This window comes from Eptatretus burgeri, chromosome 7 (assembly GCF_056783735.1).
Source record: "Eptatretus burgeri isolate ZD-2024b chromosome 7, Ebu_testis_v1, whole genome shotgun sequence".
Classification (NCBI taxonomy): domain Eukaryota; kingdom Metazoa; phylum Chordata; class Myxini; order Myxiniformes; family Myxinidae; genus Eptatretus; species Eptatretus burgeri.
In genome coordinates this window covers 99054769-99074768 of record NC_140967.1, presented here as the reverse complement: position 1 = coordinate 99074768, position 20000 = coordinate 99054769, and the positions used below count along the sequence as shown (strand labels likewise).

General features: G+C 43.8%; 1 protein-coding gene across 23 annotated transcripts in view; it reads left to right on the top strand.

Annotated features, from left to right (window-relative positions):
• The window catches only part of LOC147023891 (signal-induced proliferation-associated 1-like protein 2), a 389701-nt gene that overhangs the window by 326280 nt on the left and 43421 nt on the right, over positions 1-20000 (top strand). The window lies entirely within an intron of this gene.

Here is a 20000-nt window from a genome sequence, read left to right as displayed (position 1 = left end):
ACTCGTGGAAATATAGGAAATACGAGAAATATCTGTGGATGAGAGTGAAAGGTGTTGAGTTCCTATCATTTCCTGTTAATCCATAAGAGTGGCCGTATTGGATAATTTATTTTTTTTTAAAACACGCACATACAAGGACGCTTCTCCTTTTACCAATAGATGCAAAAATCTCATATAATTTCCCTTTTGGCCCCGGAACCTGTCAAACAATATATTTATAACAGCACTCACATCTCGCCTAGCTCCTCCACCCTCCCCCCTCCCCTTTCCAATCATAATTAACAGTAAATATAAATTTAAACTCACCCTGAACATACACCAGCTCCACATATGTCCTTCCCATTGGTGTTCAGAAACACCGAAGCCAGATGCGTTGTCCTCTTCAGGGAAGTTTATCTGATACATCCAGCTCCCAGGTAAATACAGCTGAAGCAAGCTTTGTGTATTTTCACATCATGAAGATTTCCTTTGCCGAAGAGCTGGTTATCGTTACTTGGTAATGACGCACAGCATCGTCTTTCCAATTGTAGACATACGTTAAATAAATCACCAAGCTTGTGCCATGTTTACACGAGACACTCCCACAAGGTTCAAAGTCTATTCACTGGAAGCAATCTGTCGGGGGTTTGTGTATTACACGCCCATCCTCTGCCTTGCACCGTTCAGCAAGTTGAGAAAGTTCTCTAAGTCTTTCATTGTGCAGCAGCACAGCCCTTTCTCTCAAGTACTTTTCCAAGTATTTTTTTGGCTTTTTAGAAGCTCTGTGAGCCATTTTAGGTAACAATCCGTATCTCACACACGTGGTATACTCCATAGTGCCGTGAATATCGCTGTTTCTAGGGGTGTCTGTGCATGCACACGCAGCATCATGGGGCAGATTACGTCATTTCGAAGGTCGGTTATTGGTGGCCTGGAAATAAAACCAGGAAATAACGAGAAGGGTACTCGGTCAAGCGCATACCTCCACCAGGCTGATTAGTTTACGTTTTGTATCCCAATGATAGGCCGGATTTAGATTAGGACCTGAACTAAAATTTAATCGGCTTGTTCTTGTCACCTAACTAACTCCTCCACAAAGTTTTGTCCGAATCCGTCCATAACTTTTTGAGATCTTTTGCTCCCAAACAAACAAACAAACAAACAAACAGACAGACAGATGGGTGAAAACATAATCTCCATCCACCTTTTGTAGCGGAGGTAAAAAATTGACCAGGAACTATAGTTACTCACGAAGAAATTATCAGCCAAACTAAGGGCTACAATTACCCACAAAGCAGCTTGTTGGTCGACTGCGAAGGCCTTGAGATGGGATAGAACGTACATGTACAACCTGTCTGCTTTCAATTCAAATTGTCTCGTTTCATGATCGCAGAGCTTGTTTTCGCACAACTCGCCTCCATGTTAAACTGCAACAAATCTGCCCATGTGTGGTCAGTTGGCATGCGGAAGGTGTTTCACCGACTACTATGTCGGTCAATAACGTATAACTCCACCCCCATGCTTCACTATAGCTGTTGTACACTGACTGTTATACCACTCCCCAGTCTGCCTTCCACTTACTGTTATGTGGGCCTGTACTTGCAGTTCGTTACTCTTTCCATAATGTTATACATTATAACAACTTGTGGTCTCATGGCGGCAGGAAAGCTCAAATTTGCAGTCCACTACAAGGCATCGAATGGCCCCTCACTATGTAAGCAGCAGGTGAACGTCAGGCCTGACCAAATGTCAGACCTGTGAACGATTTGGTGTAAACTTCCTCTTTGCCAAATCCCACAATGAAGGTATATGATTTATTGAGGTAGTCGTAGTGGTAGTAGTAAATGTATGTTTGATCATTCACTTAATTTTGATTGCAGCTTGTGGCTGTGAGTTGCATCATTGCTTGGAATGCGGCTGTGCTGCTGATTCAGTGCCCCTGTAGTTTAGAGCAGGAATTTCAAACTTTTCCAGGGAGCGCTGCAATAGCTCGCCGACTCTTCGCGAAAGACACCATGGAATCTGTAACATCCACGAACTAATGCCGGGAGACGGGACGCCAGTTTAACGTCCTTCGAAGGGACAGCACACATCTTGATGAAACACCGTGCCTGTGAAACACCGGGATGACAGTTTATAGCTGGGTCTGGATTCGAACCCAGGTTTGACGGCTCAGAGTTGAGTGTGCGTACCTCTTGGCCATTCGGACAACTCTGATAAATTTGTTGATTTGACAACTAAAATCATTTTGCTGTTTTTACATTTTGTTTGTTCAATTTGCTCAACACGTATCGTCTTTCTAAGCACACAAAATTTAATTCAACAATTATTTTTTATAACATTCCAAAATAGAGTATTTGTTTTTCTACGCAGCCGTTTGCCCAGGAAATGAGAACCGTGTGACCCGGTGAGGACCGAGATGGAGAGTAAAGTATCGGTTATGATTTGCCAAACGTATTTTACACAGTACCGAACTTTTCACACGTTGAATACCATTAGCCATTGGATTCAACTCATCAGGATTGGTGTTTCACTTTCTCATGCTTGTTGACCACCTTGGAAAAAATTATTTTGCTTTACAATCTGCAGTTTATTACGGGCCATGTCTGGAAAAGCTGCCAAAAACAATCCCTCTCCTTCTCATCTCCTGGCTCACTCTGCTGGGGGGTGGGGGGGGGTTTGGGGGTTCTCCCGTCATCGTCGGGAAACACATCGAGACAATTGGTACAGATGTTTTGCCTCAAAACGCAAACAGTGACAGATGTCCAAGCTTTCGTACTAACGGTACCTTTCTTGGAATGAGCTTGATCCAAAATAATCTGCATTGAGAGTGGAGTGTGGTTCTATCATACCAAACCGATGTTTATTCATCATTATGTATAAATGGTTTGTCTGTGCCCTCCTCCGCCACCTTTTACAAAAGTGGTTTGTGCAAAGCAGACGGTAATATTCTGACAACGTATTAAGCATTTAAAGAAAAATAATTTTGTGGAAAAGTGTGTCCCGATGTACTCGGCTTAATGGGTGGCCTCACTGCGCCCGTCGAGCAGAAATAGATTAGCATTCCACGTTGGAGCAATTTTAAAGGAACAGTGAGCCGTATAATTCACTGCAGCTTTCTCAGGGCTGTTCCTTGTGTTCAAACTGTGCACGCCTGTGTACGTCCCGAGATGTGCTTTTCCTTTTGTACTGTGCCATGTTATCCCAATTCCCAGATGTCCATCGTCTGTTGGAATGTTTATTTTATCTTGAATCAATTTATACATTTATGGTGGTTACTTTGTCTTAGTTATCTCAGTAAGTTCCCTTGCCAAGTTTGTGAAATTAGCTGATCAAAAACTGGTCTTGACTTTGTGAACTTTCATAACATGAGGCGGTCGGCCAATGCAAACATGCCAGTATGTATATATGTGTGTGTGTATGTATGTATGTATGTATGTATGTATGTTCAGTTGCTTCAGAAAGTATTCACACCCCTCGACTTTTGTCACATGTTGTTGTGATGCAGCCTGAATTTAAAATGAATTAAATTTAATTTTTTTGTCACCGATCTACACAAAGTAACCCCATAATGATAAAGTAAAAACATGTTTTTCGAATTTTTTTACAAATTCATTAAAAATGGAAAGTTGAAATGTCTTGCGTCAATAAGTATTCTAAACCCCTTTGCTATGACGCTCCACATTGAGCTCAGGTGCATCCAATTCCCTTTGATCATCCTTGAGATGTCTCTACAACTTGATTGGAGTCCCACCTGTGGCCAATTAAATTGATTGGACGTGATATGGAAAGAAACACACCTTTATATATAAGGTCCCACGGTTGACAGTGCATGTCAGAGCAGAAACTCCACCATGAAGTCCAAGGAACTGCCCGTAGAACTCGGAGATAGAATTGTGAGGAGGTATAGATCTCGGGAAGGGTATAAAACAATTTCTGGAGTGTTGAAAGTTCCCAAGAACACAGTGAGCTCCATCATTGGGAAATGGAAAGAACATGGAACGACCCAGACTCTTCCTCGAGCTGGCCATCCGACCAAACTGAGCAACTGGGCAAGAAGGACCTTGGTCAGGGAGGTGACCACAAACCCAATGACCACTCTAACAGAACTACAGAGTTCCTTGGCTGAGATGGGAGAACCTGCTGGAAGGACAGCAGTCTCTGCAGCACTTCACAAATCGACACTTTAATGGGAGAGTGGTTATACAGGAGACACTCCAGAGACGAAGGTACACGACAGCACGCCTGGAGTTTGCAAAAAGGCATGTGAAAGACTGAGAGCATGATCAAAAGATGCTGTGGTCTGATGAAACGAAAATTGAACTCTTTGGCCTGAATGTAAAGCGTGACGTCCGGCAGAAACCAAGCACAGCTAATCACCCATCTAACACCATCCTACCATGAAGGATGGTGGTGACAGCATCATGCTATGATGATCCTTTTTAACAGCAAGGTCTGGGAGACTTGTAAGGATAGAGGGAACAATGAATGAAGCCAAATATAGGAAAATCCTTGATGAGAACCTGCTTCAGAGTGCAAAAGACCGAAGACTGCGGTGAAGATTTACGTTCGAACAGGACAATGACCCCAAGCATCCAGCCAAAGCAACACGGGAATGGCTTCAGAACAAAAATGTGGAAGTTCCTGAGTGACCCAGCCAAAGCACAGACGTGAATCCCATTGAGAATCTGTGAAAGACTTAATGATCGCTGTTCACCGACACTCTCCATCCAACTTGACAGAGCTTGAGCAAATCTGCAAAAAAGAATGGAAGAAAATCTCCAAAATCCAGATGTGCAAAGCTGATGCAGACATACCCAAGAAGACTCGAAGCTGTAATCACTGCCAAAGGTGCTTCTACAAAGTTTCGACTCAGGGTGTTGAACACTTATTGACGCAAGACATTTCAGCTTTTTATTCTTAATTTATTTGTAAAAAAAAAAAAAAATCGAAAAACATGTTTTTACTTTGTTATTACGGGGAGTTTTGTGTCGATCGGTGACAATTTAAAAAAAAAATTAATCCAATTTCAATTCAGGCTGCAACGCAACAAATTGTGACAAACGTCAAGGGGTGTGAATACTTTCTGAACGCACTGTATGTATGTTCTGGGAATATTGTGCATATACCTATACTGGGAATCATATGGCAAGACCAAGTCCCTAATACCACAGTCCAAAGGAGAGCTGGGATGTCCAGTGTTGAGGCATTCATTACATCTGCTCAACTTCGATGGACAGGGCACCTGTTCATATGCCAGAGCATCAGCTCCCAAAACAAAATAATCATGTTGAGCAGAATGAGGGCAAACGTGCACCTGGAGGACAAAAACTACGTTACAAAGACATTATGAAAAGGCATCTGAAGAAGGCAAACATTAACGCAGAGAACTGGGAAGAACTTTCCAGAGATTAAAAAAAAAAAGTCGTCCGTTGTCTCCGACTCGTTTAAGGTGGTTGAGCAACAAAGAGAGGATGAATATCAGTTCCGTCATCTCCAGTGGTACAAAGTCAGCAACAAAAATCGACCCTCAAACTTATTTCGCCTTCATTCCAACAGAGGATTTACATCCGATCCTGGTCTCGCTTGTTATGGTCGCGCGGGTAAGTGCTAACTGACCCATATGCCTCCATGGTCCTCGTCGTTCGCGATGGATGGCCAGAGACGTGTACAAATGTATACGTATAAGTAAAATTCATCTTGTCAAATCACAGCAATGTCCTCGAACATGTAACACATACTTGCATGTCTTTGTCCTCCATACACATGTGCAATAATTGCAGTTTTTGTTGCACATATGACTATTAATTGTCAGGTGACACCTGAACAGTAAGTCCGATTTCGACATACTTAGAAGAACAAGGACAAATGTGTCCAAGAGCCGCGTCCTCAAGGCAATAGCAACAACAACTTCCGATATTTCGTCACGTGCCTTGATGGAGCCAATAGCGAGACCCGTCATGGAGGCTCCTCGTTCATGACGAGAAAATCGTGTATTTACGAAATTACAACACATTAAATGGAATAATCTTTAAATAGGAACGTGAACTTTTCGAAACTTTAAAGCAAATGTCCGAATATATTTAAAAGTTCATGATAGACGCTCTCAAAAGGCACCGTCTATGCGAGGATGTGTCCAGGTGTTTAATATTTAAGGAGATCCGGATCCTGTATATAAAAGAGCCCAGTCCTTAAAGTTTTGTCTTCACCAGAAGAAGAACAAGAAGAAAAAGAACAACAATGCAGAGCTCTCTTAGAGCCAGCATTCGCGACGCGAGACGCGGCTAGAAACGTGTGCAAGACTCTCGGGGCGGGGGGAAGTCATGAAAGGAGAATTCTTAATCCTCAGCAGTTGAGAAAAAAAAATATCGCAAAAGATGTCGAGGGAGACACAATGTTATTGTCCCCCTTCCCTCCCCCCCCCAGTTCAGTGACGCTTAACATACACCAATAGCCAGTGTCGCTTAACATCAATGGATGGAAGGGCACACATATTGATGCCTTACCCTGCTGGCGAAACACCAGGATGATGGTTTATAACTGGGTCAAGATTCAAACCCAGGCTAGATTTACTCAAAATCAAGTGTATGTACCTCTAGTCTGGCTATCCTACCAGCCCACTGAGTTAGCAAAATGCCATTTAAACAGGTGCACACAGTCCACAGCCTCCACGATTGGCAACAGATGTTGTTGTTTTGAATTTGCCAAAAATTGTATCCAAACTCTAATTTGAGATTCATTTACATTTAGATGCAACTGCAAGTTATTTCCCAAACCTATTACTTCTTCACATGGTTCTGTAGCTGCCAAGGGATGGCAACTTGGTTTCAAGCCTGAACAAAGATGTAACGGATAGAATGTTTCAATGCAGTCTCCCCTTATTTTCAACATACCTTTCCCGACACCTTTCTTAACAATTGAGAGATGGAGCAAAAACATGGTGTATTGCATGATATTTCAAAAAAAAATTGTGGACGAATGATGGCAAAACTTGTTGGATGAGTTTGGGAGGTGACAAGAACAAGCCCATTAGATTATGGTTCAGGTCCGAATGCAGATCCGGCCCATCATTGGGACACAAAACGTAAACTGTTCAGCCTGGAAGAGGTATGCGCTCTACTTAGTGCCATTCTAGTTGCAAATGTAATAAGTGGATTGCCTCTTTGAAGCCCTGGTAGTAGAGGCTTTCCAATTTCCATTTTTTTTCCAAATTTTGGTGAAGATCTGGATACGGATCTGATAATTTTTTTAAAGTGATTCTTCACCATTGAGAGATGGGTCTAAAAATGATATACGAGTATAGCACGGTATCTCAAAAGGCTGTGGACGGATTTGGACGATACTAGATGGACAGGGTTGGGTGTGCCGCAAGGCCAAAACGATTTGATTTTGGTGAAGATCAGAATCCAGATCTGGGTACGAGAATTATTTAATTTTGAAAGTGATTCTTCACTATTGAGAGATAGCGCCAAAAACGATATAGTCCTGTATAGCATGATATTTCAAAAATGTATTGGACCCGATATATTCTCGTGGATCAGGCATTACGTGGCGGAGGTATGCGCTCCGCCGAGTGCCCTTGTAGTTTATTCTGTTTTTGCAGTTGTATTTTGGAGATTTGTGTGCCAGGATAAGCAAAATTCCTCGACTGAGCTTTCTGCACCATTTCTCTTTGTATTGAGATTGACTCTCATTCTTTCCATCAATGCAGAATACCATCATGCTCTGTCTTCAGCTCAGCATGCTCAATGGCCCGCATCTTCACAAAAGAGACACGTCTAAACCATGTCGGTATTTGTCAAATATTTCTGATTTTGAAATTTGTTCGTTGAACAAAAAAAATTAAGTTTGGTTCCTGATTTGATTTGGACGTTATTTATGAAAAGCCGAGTTTCTTGTTTTTCAGAGAATTCGTCTTTATGGTGTCCGTCAAAAATACCCATAATTGTGTGTTCCCTGTTTTAATCCACCTGCTGGAAACCAACTTGGAGGCAAATGAGATAATGTGGTCCACTCGCTCGTCAAAGAGGGGTTGATCGTGTATTGAGGGTGGCCGGTGGTGCTGGAGGAAGGGGTGTGCGGTGAGAATACCACCGTGTTTGTAGTGCAGGCGAGAGAGGTGGGTTGGCTTGACGGGCAAGGACTGTTCCCTTGACGGCGAGTTCCGATGTTGGGCAGGTTGGTGTCCTGGGCAACCAATCAAGCAGCCAGCCATGGAATCTGCAAAACACCTGCAAGGGGGGAGGTTGGTGCTTGACAAGAATTAAACTGTAAATAAATTATGAAATTTCTTGTCAATGAAAACATCGAGACTGGTGAAATTTACAAGTGATTGGCTGCACAATATTGTGATACCTGATCATCAAGAACAACCGTATTCGAGAGCAACTTGGGGAGAAGGTTTTTTATTGTTGTTTTTTAGATCCTCGTGGAGGATCTCTAAGTCTTACTCACGTTCTTGTTCTTGTGGACTTTTTTGTTTCACAGCCTACAGTTTTCATCGAAACTTCCTGAAACTTGGCGTATATATGTAAAAATACCCCGCGCAGACAGTAACCATCTCCGATTTTGAAAATTCCTCCTAGAAAAAAAAAGTTATGACCTCAAAATATCTCCGCTAATGGAAATCGCCTAAAAAATTATCTCACACTAGGCAAGCTTTTTGAATTCTGTTTGCGGGAATCGAACAGGGCATTAGCAGAGATGAATTACCGCACATATGATACATCACTATGACGTCATATCAATTTTTTATGACGTCATTCCTATTTTTTGACATTTTTTTGTTTCACAACCCAGAGTTTTCATCGGATCTTCGTGAAACTTGCCATGTATATGCAGAAAGCCCACGCGCAGACAGTAACCATCTCCGATTTTGGAAATTCTTCCTAGAAAAAAAAACTTGACGTCATAATATCGCCGCTAATGGAAATCGCCTATACATTTATCTCCGAAACTCGGCAAGCTGTTTGAATTTTGTTTGCGGGAATCAAGCCGGGCATTAGCACAGATAATTTATCGCAAACTTGATACATCACAATGACGTCATATTCGTTTTTATGACGTCATCATTAAGAGGACGAGGATCTTAGCTCATTCGAGCTTGTTTTTAAAGAATGATGTCCTGATGCACAGTTCCATAATCTTTACAGAGCGTCGGTGCTGCTGAAGCAGTTTATTGGCAAGGGTTCCACTGGGTGGTTTGCCATTGCCTTTCCAGCATTGTTTGTCTGTGCTCTATCCTTTTATAAATGCTGAATGCCAAGCAGGGAAGCAGCACGTACCATTTTAAAAGTCTTTGGTAGGACTCGGCCGGGGCTTAACCACCGACCTCCCAGACTCAGAGTTGCGGTATTATTATTGTTATTAATAATAATAATAATATCATCATTATTCTTTTTATTATTACCATGTATCATGCTCTATACAGAATGTTGATTCTGCCAAAGCAGTTTCTTGGCTCGGGTTGCAATCCTCGACAGGTACCCACCCCGAACCAGGATACAATTGACAATGTGCATGTCCCAAATAATTTTACACTCGTGGCACATGGAAGCTTCCACTCGAACGGGACAATCGTGCCTCCAAACCTACAAACCTTTAAAAGTTAACGATTAGTTTTGTAATAATTATACATGCAAGTTTATTTGAGAACCTAAATCCAGGTCGAATTTGAACCATTCCTCGTACGTTTCATCCTCCCACTTCCTATAAAATAATCTGAAATGAAGAATATATCGGGAATTTTGAGAACTGAGACTTAAATGTAAAAAAATATTTAAACTTCATCATGGAACAAAAGCCGTGCCTCATCATTGTGCTACGTAGTGTTGTGGTCCAAACTTGTTTCAACATTTGCCAACCGTCAGGAGTCGAGATGTTAGCCGCAAGTTGATGGGCGGAGCCCTTTGGTAGGTTGAGATTGTGGTTGAGCACCTGAGTGCATGCTCTGTCACTGGTCTTGGCCCGAGCGCTGCCTGTGCCATAGTCATCACCATCACCATCAACTGTTGATTCCCACCTGATCCTTCACAGTTTGGTGGTACGCGGCGAGCATCTGGGTACACACTGGGTGCCACGAGGCAAAATCAGGCCCACCACTTCACGAGCATTGCCACGTGGGACAGGTGTTCTGTCATCTCTGTCTTCTCCTCTCTGTCTGTCCATCTTCTCACCCCAAGTGAAGGCGTTCAGGCCATACACAGGGTGTTTCAAAAAGAGAGTGATGCAACTTTACATGTTTATTTACAAAGAAACAGAAACCTCAGAAACATGAACCAAACATTTCTTGAAAGCTTATGACACAGTATTTTCTATCACTGATTGTTATAGCAGGAAGTCACTGCTGGAGTTCGTGAGAGCCCAAGGCCTGAAATTGGCATTTACGCAAAATCCTTGTAATTGACGTTCTCGATGTGTTCCCGTCCACGGTTCAGACAGGCATTGATCCTGACTCGAAAGTTCTGTCCAACTTTCCTGTAGGTCTCATGTGGCACTGCCTGGAGGTAGTCTGATGCCTCATGCTTCAGATCATCCAGTGTGGCAGAGCTTTTGGCGTAGATAGAACCAGTGGTTCCCCAGACAGAACCAGTTGGCGTGGCAGCCCCCCAGAACTAGTAGTCCAGAGGGTTCAAGTCTGGGCTGTTGTGTGCCAAGTCATGAGCGGTACCCAGGGCAACGAGGCGGTTTCTGAAGAGCTGCCACAGGAAAGTGATTGTGTCACCAGCTGTATGCAGGGGTGCACCATCCTGCATAAACCAGATCATGCTGAGCTGGTTTGGGATGACCTTTTGGGAGAGATCATTGTGGAACTTCTGGAGCACGGCCCGGTAGCGCTCACCGTTGATCATTACCATCCTGCTGTTGTCATTCTCAAACCAGTCAGGACCTAGCGTTCCCCATCTAGCATTGCAGGCACAGAAGCATGTGACATTAGGCCTATTCAGGTACCTCACAGTGATCTCAGGTGGTTCTGCCCCCCAGAAAATGTTGTTGTGGTTGTTGATGGCACCGTTCAAGTGGAAATGGGCTTCATCACTGAACTAGATCAGGTTGATCCAGTTGGGGTACTGAGCCAATTGTACATATCAAGTCTCCTTCTCATGTCATCTTAATTTAGTTTATGCCTAATGGAGATGATGTCTGGGAAAAGCTTCAGTTCCTTAGTGAGGATATGTCACACTGATGTTGGTTTGATGCCTAGTGCCGGTGGTGGGACTTCTTTGTACAGTCCACTGCAGAATCCCCCACGGTGTCTATGTTGGCTTGGCTCTTGGTTACTCATGCTGGCCTGCCACTGTTGCCCTTGTTCTGGTTGTGCACTGTACCCTTGTGCTCAAAATGTTTCATAATATGTTGAATGGCACAATTTGTGAGTCCATCATGTGTTCTGAGGTCGTATTCCCGACAGAACCTCCGGTGGGTGTCGACATATGATTTAGTCCTATACCACAGAGCCATCACTTGTCTTCTGCTTCACTGTCAATGGCGTAGTTGAGCTATGGATCTAGAAATCCCAGGGAACAAATACCATGATAACACCACCAAACCCTGAAAAGGAAAACGGTATCGATGAAAAAAAACCAAAGAAATGGCGGGAAGTTAAAGTTGTATCAATCATTTTGAAACATCCTGTATTTATGCCACCGAGGTCCCAAATGTGTGGGTTTATTTTAGTATCAATTGTTAGATTGTTTTGTCACATGAGCGGCTGTGTTCTTCTCCTTCTTCCATGCCTCAATTTTTTTTTTTTTTTTTAAATATCCTTGTTTATGATTAACATTGTATGGACATCGGGAAATAGGTTTCTGAAGCAAGCTGGTACTCATTTTGCTGACCTCGGAAAGATGGCAGGCCGAGTCAACCCACCTGGTGTTGATTGAACGGTAGAAAAGGGGCTTGAACTCAAGACCCTGAGATGTAAAGCCAGTCACCTTAACCGTGAAGCCAACACCAGGCTTATTGACTATCTCTGTTAAAAGTATACAAATTAGAAGTCATTGTTTAATATTAGAGAAAGGATGCAAAGTAAAGCATGAAGAGCAGTGAAAGTTGACAAATATGGCTACAAATATACACAGTTGGACCTTGGAGGGATACTGTTTGAAAACTCATCCCGAGCTTGTAAACTTGACAGTGAACAAAACCTGAAAATGTATTATCAACAATATTTCTCACAGTAGCAGCGAAACTAACCAAGTATCGAGAGTATTGTTTTATGCTCATTGTTAGTTATTTCCAACAACTTTAGAGTATGCCTACCCTGGTCTAACCACAAAGAATAAGATATATTATTTGGCATTAGGCCGAACATGAACCAGGTGAGTTGGGGTCGGCCTGTGTACGATATCTAAGCACAATCGTACAACTTATTTGGACAATTTTTTTTGCCTTTAGGTTTTGTTTATTTGCAAGCATCTGGCCTTCAACTGCACTCTCACTATGTCTCTCTGGAAGGACCGTCTGGAACCCTCCCCCCCCCCCTTCTACTTTCTCAACAATCCTCTTGAAGAAGTCCTCTCCTTCAAACTTTTGGGCCTCACTATCTGCCATGATCTTTCCTGGGAAAGCCACATTTCAAAGCTGCCTCCAAAGCCAGTCGCCGATTGGACATCCTCCGTCATGCAAAGTCCTTCCTTGGCACACTGGAGCTCCTGGCCACATACAAAGCTTTTGTTCACAGCCTGATGGAGTCCTGCTCTCTCTCTCTCTCTCTCTCTCTCTCTCTCTCTGAGTTGGTGCTCCCATCTCTCACCTTTCTTAGCTTCATGCTGTGGAAACAAAGGCATTTAAGATCATTGGTATCTCCCATGATGAGGCTGAGTCTTTGAGGTCTCTCACTCTCTCACCGCAGGCAGGTTGGTGGTCTTTATGTCTTATACCGTCTCCTCTCTGCTTCCCACCCCCCCTCCCCCGCTTTGTTATCTGTTCGCCCATATTTACACAGAGCACTCAAGGTCCACCAGCAACCCCCTTCTTGATGAACTACCAAAATCAAGAATCACTGCTCACCTTCATTCTCTCATTCCTCTCTTTTCCCGCCTTTGGAACAAACTCCCACACACTCTTCAATCCCACTCTTCCCTCCAGGTCTTCAAAACAGCTGTTCATCATCCATCCATTGGGACCATACCCTGTGCAGAGCGTTGGTGCTGCCTAAGCAGTCTCCTTGGCTATTGGGCACAATCCTGGGCGGGTCGCCACTCCGACAGAGTATACCAGCAAGTTGGCACTCATTTTGCCGACCTTGGAAGGATGACAGGCTGCGTGAACCCCACCTGGTGTTACTTAAACAGCCGAGTGGGATTTGAACTCAGGATCCTCGGATCGCAAGCCCACCACCCTAACCATTAAGCCAAAACCAGGCAACACTGTTCACCTCTATCTCTTCTCTTCCCCCATCCAAAACCATGATCTTTTCTACCCCCATTAATCCACCCCAAACCCACCTCCTTCATATTCCCTGTTTTCTATCCTGAAAGTCCCTGTAGTGTCCATCTTGTTTACCCCGTGTTCCCCGCCCCTTCCCTCTCCTTTCCACAGATCTCATGTGTCTATTCCCCACTATATTTGTGCTTCCCTCTCCCGTCACTCTTGTCTCCTGCTCCCCTTGTTATACATTCTGTGTGTTGGCTCTGATCCGAGCCTTGACATTGGATATAAAAATTAACAAAAAAAGTGACAGATAAGACAAAAATTTTTTTTTCCAGAAGCCAATGGTGTTGAAAGCCAAAAGCAGCAGATGTAGATCGTGATCCGTAGCTACAGATGGACAATGTGGGGGATGCTCACACGGACGAGCATGAGCCAGCATGGGTTCAGCCGTACGAGTCGATGAATGGTGCAGGCAACACGTGCTAACAGTTGAACGAGACAAATCCGGAACGGTTTCTTTCGCTTGGAAGAAGCTTTCTTGGAGCAGAGCCGATCCAGAGAACAAACACATTCACTTACAAAGGATCCAGAAGGGACATTGATTCATAAACCTAACTTGAGAAAATTTTTTTTTTACCTTGACTGTGTTGCATCTGTTTGACCTTTCTCTTCTCTATATTTTTGGGATCGATGATTCACGTTTCTTTCTTTTTTTTGGTAAAAAGAGACTGGTTGAGCATCGTCAATGCCATACGAGTCACTGTTACTCTTGCAGCCACTGATGAAGCATGGACCATCCAGCTACTGCAAATCCTCACCGATTGAGTCAGCTCGTACCCATGCCCTCCGTTGATGATTTGAAGGTGAGATGCGGAGAAATCTTCGGCTTGTTCCCTTTTGCCATCCGACTCATCCTTGACATCATCGCAAACATCAGTGCTGCCATTAACCATGCCATTAACGAGTCATTTCCATCGCATTACACGTTCAGTCGTCATAGCGTGCCTTCTTTCAGCAACCTCGAGAGCAGCATGATGTCCATATTGTCCGCTATTGGCACAATCTCGACAAAAGCTTAACCACTCATCACATATACGCCTGAGCCTCACCTTCGGAAACACCCCGATGTTCTCACATTGCATTCGGTGAAATGATAATAATCGTGACACATCGGTTGGAGCAAACCTAAACACGAACTGGCAATCAGCCGTGCCAACCGTCGAATGGAGATCGAGTATAAATGGCCACACGTGACGTGCTACAGTACGACTGCTTTCATGTGGCCATAAAGAAACATCTTCGACGGAGTTTAGACCCAAACGTCCACCATCCATCCATCCATCCATCCATTCATCGGGACCATGCTTTGCACAGAGTGTTGGTGCTGCCGAAGAAATCTCCTGGGCCATTGGGCACAATCCTGGACGGGTCACCGCTCCGACGCAGGATACTTGAATGGCTCAATCATCCCAGCAAGCTGGTACTCATTTCGCTGACCTTGGAAAGATGACAGGCTGAGTCAACCCCACCCGGTGTTAATTCAATGTGAGCTGGACTTGAACTCAGCACCCAAGGATCCAAAGCCCGTCGCCCAAACCATGAAGCCAACACCAGGCATATAAACCTCTACCCAGATGTTGGATTCTATCAGACCCCAGATTGCGGTCTCTAAATTTTGTGTTATCTGCTTTTTCGTCGAATGGCATATTGTTCGTAAATATGCGTTCGGCAATATTGTGATGTAAGTTCGAAAAAGTTTGATCTCATACATTTGCAGGTACACCAGTCGAGGCTGGGTGATGCACGTACGATGGGAGTCAGGTTGTGGATTGGGTGTGCGGTGGATGATCACGAGGGAGTTTTTGAGAGACAGGTGAAAGAAAGAAAGAAAGGGAGATCTTTTTGTTCAACGCTGCAGGCTCATGAATATAATTGTTATAATTTTTCTTCAACGAATAATCCATGCTAATTTGATGAATTCTAAAATTCCTTGTCATTTTCAAGGTGCCACCTGGAAGTGTGTTTCGATTAATTTCTAATTGTTGTTGTTAATATTGCACTCATAGCGTTTTTAAGTTCCATTTCATGTGCATCGATGATGTTTTTCACTTACGAACAGTGTGCGTGCGTGCGTGCGTCCGCGCGGTTTTAGCATCCAAACCGAGGCGTGCAGCTTTTGCTGCACGCTGATAAGGGAGGCAATGTCATGCCTTGTGATCCAGGTCGAATCATGTGGAATGGGGAAGCGGTTCAATTTGCATGGTGTATGTATAATGTGCCTGTCCACGTATGGGACCGTCGGGGGTTGATTAATCAAATGCACTGTGCAGTCCTCAGATTAACATTCACATGTGAGCAGTTTGATGCCATCTGTAATTGGCTTGGTGCACCCGACGCAAGCAAAGGTACTTTAGTAAATGTGCTGGGTTTGTCCGAAAGATTGTAGTTTTCTTGCATCATCGTTTGATGTTTTTTGAAAACAAATGTGTAGTAACCTGTCGTTTGCCGACCATACGCGTGGCTCCAGAACGGGAATTTCAAGTGGAGTTCAACTTCCTTACTGAAAGCACAGATTGTGTTCTATGTCGGTGATAATTTCGATAAACTACTTGATATTACTGTTCCTGTGTCATCGGTGGACTTGGGTTTTGCTGAGGAGAGGTGGAGCTTTGACATGCGCAGTCAAATCTCCAAAACTTCCCATCGAAACAATAATGCAGACTGTGCTGGACCAGTGGAGGAAAGGATGCTATCTATGAGCAGGTTCAACTGAACAGTTACAAGCGTTTATTTAAAAGGAGTGTATGGAAAAGCTTGTGGCACGGTGAAGACGAGGGGTTTTATTCGCGGTCGGTATTCGTACAGCAGGGACGTACAGTATCCGTGTGGTGTGGCAAAAGACATGCAGTGATACAGATTCATGCAATCAAGGGACAAAGAGCAGAGTTAACCCGAGCTATTTATCTCACACAGTCTTACTTGGATTTACATGACAGGCACCATCACAATCACTCCACGGAAGGGAAGATGAGAAAGAGAGATAAGAAAGCTGAGGCATTGGTGGCCTCTGGCTTACCCGGCACATACACGCGGACACGTACCAGTCAAAAGTTGAGGGTACATAAGAGGTGGGGGAGGGGTAATTATGAGCTAAGGGGGTGTCTGGGTGTGAGTGGGGTGTGGTCTGAGAGTGTGGCTTAGAGGGAGAAAGACAGGGTGTGAGTCAGTGGTCTTTCAGGCTTTGCCCTCGCTGATAGTCCGCAGTGGACGAGACGGTAAAAGAGAGAAAGAAAGCAGAAGATTTAGAACTGCCTATCGTGTGTGGTTGTCCATTCTACCTCTCGCCTAATACTGCACCCGGACTGGATGTCGCTCGGCCCGCTCGGTCCTTCCCCTTCAGCAGCAGGCACCAACAAATCTTGCAGCAACTACTCCATCCAGAAACAACCCAACAACCACCACACCAGCTCTTTTCCGGTGAACAGCTCTGTCATTTAAGGACCTCAGTCGGGGTGTCAGGCGCCAGCCTCTTTTCTCCAAGCACAGCATGCCCATTGGTCAAGACATGCTCCAGGGGTGACGTCATCATCTCTTGAGTCCGCTGGTTTGGAATCGCTTCCACTCGTCCTCCGAATGTGCCATGCACAAAAGCTCCCGACTCAACATGGGGCCGACGTGTAGCAGTCCCCCATCTGTCGCTTGAACACCAGGGAATGGCACGGATGGCTTGCTTGATAGAGGAACGTGTTGGAATGGTGAGCTCACACTTGTGCCTTGGTGTAAAGGCTAAGTTTGTGGTGGTGCCGGGCTTGGGTATGCGTGTGAACCAAAGGTGTCTGTGGGCTAGGCGAGATGATGGTCCTGAGGTGCAGGAAGGCGGTTTGCAGTGGTGACACGAATACATGTGTATATATATATATATATATATATATATATATATATATATATATATATATATATATATATATATATATATATATATATATATATATATATATGTCCAGTGCCTTAAAAAAGTATTCACACCCCTCAACTTTCGTTGCATTTTGTCATGTCACAACCTGAATTTAAAATGGATTAAATTTTAAAATTTTGTCACCGATCTACATGAAATACTCCAAAATGACAAAGTGAAAACATGTTTTTAGAACTTTACAAATTAATTAAAAACAGGACCACCTGTCATGAAACTCACCTCGATCAGGAGCATGTCTTGACTGATCTCATCCAGGAGATCTCATCTCAGAACAGTCACTCAAACCCCCGCAGAGCTATTTAGACCCTGAATTATTTTAATGCCGTGAACAAACTTCAGTACATCAAGGGTGATGAAAGTTGTGGTCACGTTTAATTGAAATTCTGTGTAGTTAAGAAAAGAGAGCAAATAACTTTGGGGGGGGGGGGTCAGAAACATCCCTGTAGACTCCCTTAATGAGCGCAGATTTTGATGTGGGCAATACACTTTGGTACATGACAGGTGATGAACGTTGTGGTCAAGTTTCATCAAAGTCGAGTGTGTAGTTTTAGAGAAGGGAGAAAATACCTGTTTTTGGTGGGGTGGGGTCCAAACCCTACTGTGGACCACGTTAATGAGTGTAGATTTTGATGCAGTCGATACACTTTGGTACAACATGCGCGATGATGGTTGTGGTCAAGTTTCATTGCAATTGTGTGTGTCGTTTCGGAGAAGGGAGCAAATACCTATTTTTGGGGGGGGGGGGTCAATAACTCCCCCCCCATCCACCTCTGTAATGAGTGCAGAATTTGATGTGGTAGATACACTTTGATGCATCTTCGGTGGTGAATGTTGTGTGGTCAAGTTGCATCAAAATCATGTGTGTAGTTTCAGAGAAACACAAAACTGAAGCGTTTACAAACTGACTGCGAAGCCGGTGGAACGTTTCCTGAGACCGGGTCCGCTCTCGCTTTTTTGTTCAAATTAGCGGATCCATCTAGTTTTTTTTACTTTTGGTTGGAAGCACCTTTTTCTTTAAAAAAAAATCTTTCAAACCACTGAATCACTTACTGACTGACTCACTTAGGCCTGTCACATTTGCTCTACTGCGAGGATACGGCGGCCGTACGCCCTCTGAATTGACAGAAACGTGTGGCGGCCGCAGAGTTTCTGCGGTGGCCTCAGGGTGGCCCGACGCCGTTTGGCTATATTTTACAGGCCGTAAGGTTGCCGTGGAATTATAACGCGGAGTTATAACTTTTTTCATTTCTACGTTCGCCGTAGCAATTCGACCAGCCGAAACAAAAGAACTGGTAAAAAAAAAATATAAAAAAATTAACCCATTCGTTACTGTCCATCTGGCCGCACGTTCGCCTTGCGGGCACCTTGAGGCTACCTTGCGTCTGCCTTGAAAATTCTATGGCCGCCACAGGGCCCCCTTAAGGTCACCGTGCGACATCAAATCAAAGACCATACGGCAACCCCACGTTTTCGGTCTCCACAATTTCTAAGACCGAAGGCCTAAGTCACATTTGCTCAACGGCGAGGATACGGCGGCCGTACGCCCTCTGAATTGACAGAAACGTGCGGCGGCCGCAGAGTTTCTGAGGTGGCCTCAGGGTGGTGCTACGCCGTATGGCTATATTTTACAGGCCGTAAGGTCGCCGTGGAATTATAACGCGGAGTTATAACTTTTTTTTCATTTCTACGTTCGCCGTAGCAATTCGACAAGCCGAAAAAAAAAACTGGTAATAAAAAAATTAACCCATTCGTTACCGTCCGTCTGGCCGCACGTTCGCCTTAGGGCCCCCCTGTGGTCCCCCTGCGGTCGCCTTGCGGGCACCTTGCGTCTGCCTTGAAAATTCTATGGCCGCCACAGGAATGCCCTAAGGTCACCGTGCGACATCAAATCAAAGACCGTACGGCAACCCCACGTTTTCGTTCTCCACAATTTATAAATACGCCGTGCAGCTCCACGAAAAATAAAAACATATGTGACTGCTACATTGTGTGACCGTGGAAATACTGCGGCCGCCGTATAATTGCTAGTGGCCATAGATTTTGGAGACCCCACGGCCACCGTGGCAAATGTGACCTCGACCTTTGTGATGCACTGACTGATATTAAAGATCGGTACCTTACGGGTGACGTAGAAAGCTGAAATTTTCGTGCCGATGGACATCGAAGCTGATACACCGGAAAAAAATCACAGATTCGTCGGACAACATCCATAAATGAAAATATAAGTAAATTAAAAATTCAATATAACGTAAATGCAGATGAGCAACCCAAGACAATACGGAAGCAAAGCATGGACATTTGTGTGCCGACAGACATTGAAGCCGATACACTGGAAAAATTCACAGAATCATCAGACAACATCTGTAAATGAAATATAAATAAATGAAAAAAAAAATCAAAACAAATAAAGGAAAAAATCAAATGCGGGTGAGCGACCCAAGACAATGGGGAAGCACGGTTCGTGTGCTTGCACAATGTGAAAGGACACCCTGCTAATATATATATATATATATATATATATATATATATATATATATATATATATATATATATATATATATATATATATATATATATATATATATATAGTTTTTTACTTTTGGTTGGTAGTGCCTTCTTCTTTAGAAATATGTAATCCCAACCGCCCCAATCTTATACAATATTTGAATAT